Below are 6,311 nucleotides of genomic sequence, written 5' to 3' on the forward strand. Positions count from 1 at the left end.
TCGTTTGATTTCTAAAGTGACAACATCAGTGCACAGATTTTATTGGTCAGCCTTGAGCTTGTGGTTATAAAAATTAATGTGTCTAACTAGCTGGTGTTTTCTGATGTGTTTCAGGTCACAGTACAATTACAGCTACAGTCTCTGTCCTAAATAACATTGTCTCCTTTCTTGATAATAAACAGTTCTGTGCTGCTCTTTTCATTGATCTTTCAAAAGCATTTGATACCATTGATCATAAAATTCTACTTCAAAAATTGCAGGCCATAGGCTTGGATATTAATGCCCTCAACTGGTTTAAGTCCTACCTTACAGACAGAATACAAACTGTTGCTCCCGATGGTGTTGAATCAAGTCCACTTACTGTTAAAAATGGGGTGCTGCAGGGGTCTGTCCTTGGACCACTCCTTTTTGCGTTATTCATTATAATATTTTTCTTCCTAATCAACATTGTAATGTCCACTTTTTTGCTGATGATTGTATTCTATATGTGCCCGGTTCTTCCCAGCTCTTGCTCTGACTCAATTACAGACTGCTTTTGATTGTTTACAAATATCTCTTCATAATCACAGATTAGTTTTAAATGCTTCCACCATTACTGACAATGACTTACCCGGAATCAAATCCCTAAATGGTACTCAAATTACTCTCACTGATCCATACAAATACTTAGGATTTTGGATTGACAGTAATTTATCATTCAAAAATCATATTCATCACCTAATCCGTAAACTTACATTTAAACTTAGCTTCCTGTATAGAATCAAAGGCTGTCCGTCAACTTCTAACCGAAAAACCATTATTTATTATCTTCTTTTGTTTCTGTTCTTGATTATGGGGACATCTTGTTTACCCTTTTATCACAGTTAACTACGTTTCATCACCAATGACAATTTCTGCATTCATCATTGTACTCTGTATTAAAACGTTGGTTGGTCCTCACTACAGTCAAGAAGAAATGTCCACATCATGTTATTCATCTATAAGGCTTTACTGTGCAAACTACTACTACCTCATATCTCTCCTATCATTCAAATCCAGTAACTATAAAACACGATCATCCAACTACTTAACCCTAAACATCCCACTCACACGCACTAATGTTGGCAGAACTGGCTTTAGCTATTATGCTCCTCTTAAATGGAATGAATTGCAATCTACTCTTAAACTACAGTCAATCATTCATCTTGGTGATTTTAAATCTCTTTTGTCTGATGTTTTTACTGATTATTGTAATTGTTTCCGTTAGTGTATTTTGTGTTGATATTTGTGAATGTTTTTTGTGCTCAGGCATCTCTTGTAAAAGAGATAATAATCTCAATGAGACTGCCTGATAAAATAAAGATTAAATTAAAAAAAATAAAAAGAATAATGTGCTCTTGAACAGAAACACTATCATGACTTCATGACTTTTATAAGTTGACCATCATTTGAGCTAATTAAAAGGAATGGGAATGTTAGTTTGTCCAGTTAGAGAAAATGTAATTAGTTGAGCTTTGCAATGAGACTGCCACTTTGGTACCTGTGGGTGGTATTCTAATTAAAAGTGTCTGAAAATATCCCACATTGCTGTTCATCCCTGCTTTAATGACTCCTGCTGTCACTATTATGTTGAGCATGATGAAGAATGAGGGCTTCATATTGATGACATTATATTAGGCAAGATTTTTGTTGTGAAGTAGGTCAGGTTTTGTTTTGATTTATTCTGTCTGTTTAGTTATTAGTGGTGTCAACAATAATTGATGCGGCGATGCATCCCGATGCGGGGCATGGACGATTCGATTCGATGCGGGCAGCAAGCCGAATCGATTCAGCGCATTTTAAAATATATAAGTACGTTCAAAAATCTTCCCTGCGCAATTCCGGTGATGCAACGGATTTGGTTTCCCCATTTGTATTATTATTCTCATGTTTCATTTTTTACACACTGCCTGGTCAAGTTTCCCACCAACCTCGTAGGAATGTCTCCAGATGTCTGCTTTCAATGTCTTAGGTGCATCAATGATCTTTCTCGCTCCCTCTTTCTCCGCTTCAGCCTTTGTTATGTTATGTCCTATCTCTTAGAGGTTAGATCTTGTGCCCGTACCTGAAAGGGTCGGGCCGGGCCCAAAATGTTAAGCATTCACGTTCGGGTCAGGTCGGGCCACCGCGCCTGACTAATAAATTTTTTTTTTTTTTTTAATTTTAAAAAAACATGGGATAAAACCAAGAGCAGGCTCTCTGTATTGTGCATTTGCTTGTGGACGCACATGAACGCAGTGGCGCCGCCGCTTTTTCTTCTTTGCTGTGGTGCTTGCGATTCGTTACGAAAGACACTTTTATTTGCACACAAAGGCAACACAAATGTGATCTTTTTGAATCTTCTCCTCTGTGTGTCTGCAAAATCACGTTTTTTTTTATATTATGTTTTTTATTATAGCATGTTTTTTTTTTTAAATATTAAACTTTCCCAGCGTTATTTCGTTGTGTAAATGATTTTATAGTGATCATAAAAATATGTAGACTATTTAAACATTAAGAAAACTTGCGTTTTTTTTTTTTCTGCCAACTGAGAATTCGTTACGAAAGACACCCTTTTTATGAACACAAAGGCAACACAAAGGTGATCCTTTTGAATCTTCTCCTCTTTGTGTCTGCAAAATCACGTTTTTTTTTATATTAAACTTTCCCAGCGTTATTTTGTTGTGTAAATGCTTCTATAATGATCATAAAAATATGTAGACTATTTAAACATTAAGAAAACTTGCGTTTTTTTCTGCCAACTCGAAGAAATTAAAATAAATTGCTGCTACTGCGTTTTTTATTTTCGCGTCACTCCAAGCCGGGTCGGGCTTCAAGACCAGCGGGCCATATCGGGTCGGGCTGGATTTTTTAGGCCCGATCTAACCTCTAGTATCTCTCTGCTGTCTCTCTGCTCTCTCAGAGCGCTCTTTTGCAAAAAAAAAACAAAACTGATATTTCCTCATTATGAAACATTGTTATGGCTGCTAAAATGCTGCTGCACTTCGTTTTAATCCATTATTTATATATATATATATATATATATATATATATATATATATGAAAGTATTTTCATTTGACTTCAACCAGGAGTGACACAAGAGCCAATAAAAAGTTGTTTAATGTCTGACCGCTTGTGTTGCCTCATGATTCACGAAAAATATGCTTTGCTTTTGAATTTTAATGCATCCCAGGCTTTAATGCATCGCAATGCATTGCCGAATCGAACCGAATCGAATCGTGACCCTCTGAATCGAATCGAATCGTGGCCCTCCGAATCGTAAACGAATCGAATCATGAGGGCAGTGCCGCTGCACACCTCTATTAGTTATTGTCCAATAGGTTCCCTATGCTGGGAGAGATTGGGTGTGTTCTTGCCCTTCTTCAAATGGGGCTTAAGTTCTGTTTATTGCTATTACTGTCAGTGTTGAATGAGTCAATCATTTTGACTCATTATATCACTATCACTACCTCTCATTTCTGGATCAGAAGTGCGCAATGCGTTTTACAGAAAATTCCATATCTAGATCCAAAATATAGAAGAAGGGAATGAGGGTGCACATTTCCAGTGCTGAGCTTGGCAATAGGAAAGAAGAAGAAAAAAAGACAGAGATGAAGTTTTTCTTGGTGGTATATGGGTGATATCATCGGAAAAGCTTGTTTGGTCCCTTCGCTGCTTTAAGCTATGTTCGGTCATGTTTTTTTTTTTTTTTGTTCTCTTTCAGCCATGTAAATGTTTATCCCTCCAAAAAACATCTATCCATTAATCACTTATGTACTGAAAACTGAGCTGGTTCTGTGGGAGAGGAAAGGGTTGCACTATTATTTAGAATTCACTTCCACAATTCACTTAACATAGCAGCTCAGAAGAAAATATGACGGGGGAGCGTTATTGCTCTCAAAACACTCTCGGGACCTTAACTTGAATAGCTTGTGCTGTGGTGAAAAGATGCTGATTTTGTATCCTTGACTCTGACATTTAAAGCTTCGGATCATAACTTTAACTTAGCTAGTTTTTGTTTTTGTTTTTGTTTTTGTTTTGTTTTGTGTGTTTTTTTTTTTGTTTTTTTTTTTTGTTTTTTTAAGTGTCACTGCTACTAGGGATGTCCGGATCTGATATTTAGTATCTGTATCGGCACTCGATATGGCTATTTTTGGAGTGTCGGACATTATCAGATTTGTTCACAAGATCGGCTCCGATCCAGTAGTCTAGGAATAGGCAAGTATGTGCGCTGTGTGAGACTACTTAATACAAAAAAAAAATCTGTTTTTTTTTTTTTTTTTTTTTTTTTTTTGCATTATTGCTTATTTGCTGGTCTAAAAATATAGTTATCTGATCCTTTCGGCAAAACATATCTTGGAAGAAAATTGGATCGGATCAGAAGTAAAAAGAACAAAATTCCTAACTTTTTGGTCAGACAATATTAGACAACTATGGCATACGTACTATTATTACATTGAAATGAGTCCATCATTAATTCTTAATGCTCAAACAATTATGTTGGCATAAAAATAGTTATGCAAGGTAATTTATCTAATTAGTGAGCTCATTAGCATCCTCTGAATGTAAAATTTACACTTGATGAATAATAAAAACTTTTCTAGTTTCCACTGAATCCTTTTTTTTTTTTTTTTTGCTGTTATATTTTATATATATATATATATATATATATATATATATATATATATATATGCTATTTTTTTTTTACACCCCCCCCCCCACACACACACACACACACACAGGTGTATTGCACACTAAAATAGCTTTTTTGGAGGAGACCATAAGGCACACTTTTGAATAGTAACGCTACATACAGTGGGGCAAATAAATAAATAAATATTTAGTCAACCACTAATTGTGCAAGTTCGCCCACTTGAAAATATTAGAGAGGCCTGTAATCGTCAACATGGGTAAACCTCAACCATGAGATACAGAATGCGGGGGGAAAAAACCCAGAAAATCACATTGTTTGATTTTTTAAAAATTTATTTGCAAATCATGGCGGAAAATAAGTATTTGGTCAATACCAAAAGTTCATCTCTATTCTCAACACTTTGTTATGTACCCTTTGTTGGCAATAACAGAGGCCAAATGTTTTCTTTATCTCTTCACAAGCTTTTCACACACTGTTGCTGGTATTTTGGCCCATTCCTCCATGCAGATCTCCTCTAGAGCAGTGATGTTTTGGGGCTGTCGTTGGGCAACACGGACTTTCAACTCCCTCCTCACCCCGTGGCGTCAAAATGATAACAAGAACGGTGAGCAAAAATCCCAGAACCACACGGGGGGACCTAGTGAATGACCTACAGAGAGCTGGGACCACAGTAACACAGGCTACTATCAGTAACACAATGCGCCGCCAGGGACTAAAATCCTGCACTGCCAGACGTGTCCCCCTGCTGAAGAAGGTACACGTCCAGGCTCGTCTGCGGTTCGCGAGAGAGCATTTGGATGATCCAGAAGAGGACTGGGAAAATGAGTTATGGTCAGATGAAACCAAAATAGAACTTTCTGGTAGAAACATAGGTTCTCGTGTTTGGAGGAAAAAGAATACTGAATTGTACCATATCCACTGTGAAGCATGGGGGTGGAAACATCATGCTTTGGGGCTGTTTTTCTGCAAAGGGACCAGGACGACTGATCTGTGTTAAGGAAAGAATGAATGGGGCCATGTATCGAGAGATTTTGAGTGAAAATCTCCTTCCATCAGCAAGGGCATTGAAGATGAGACATGGCTGGGTCTTTTAGCATGACAATGATCCCAAACACACAGCCAGGGCAACAAAGGAGTGGCTTGGTATGAAGCATTTCAAGGTCCTGGAGTGGCCTAGCCAGTCTCCAGATCTCAACCCCATAGAAAATCTGTGGAGGGAGTCGAAAGTCTGTGTTGCCCAACGACAGACGACAACCCAAAACATCACTGCTCTAGAGGAGATCTGCATGGAGGATTGGGCCAAAATACCAGCAACAGTGTGTGAAAAGCTTGTGAAGAGTTACAAAAAACATTTGGCCTCCGTTATTGCCAACAAAGGGTACATACCAAAGTATTGAGATGAACTTTTGGTATTGACCAAATACTTATTTTCCACGATGATTTGCAAATTAATTCTTTAAAAATCAAACTATGTGATTTTCTGGGGGGGGGTTCCACATTCTGTCTCTCATGGTTGAGGTTTACCCATGTTGACAATTACAGGCCTCGCTAATATTTTCAAGTGGGAGAACTTGCACAATTAGTGGTTGACTAAATACTTATTTGCCCCACTGTATAATGATATAGTGAGATCTAGCTATTGCCGTACGCTGTGCATGT

This window comes from Corythoichthys intestinalis, chromosome 6 (genome assembly GCF_030265065.1).
Source record: "Corythoichthys intestinalis isolate RoL2023-P3 chromosome 6, ASM3026506v1, whole genome shotgun sequence".
NCBI lineage: Eukaryota > Metazoa > Chordata > Actinopteri > Syngnathiformes > Syngnathidae > Corythoichthys > Corythoichthys intestinalis.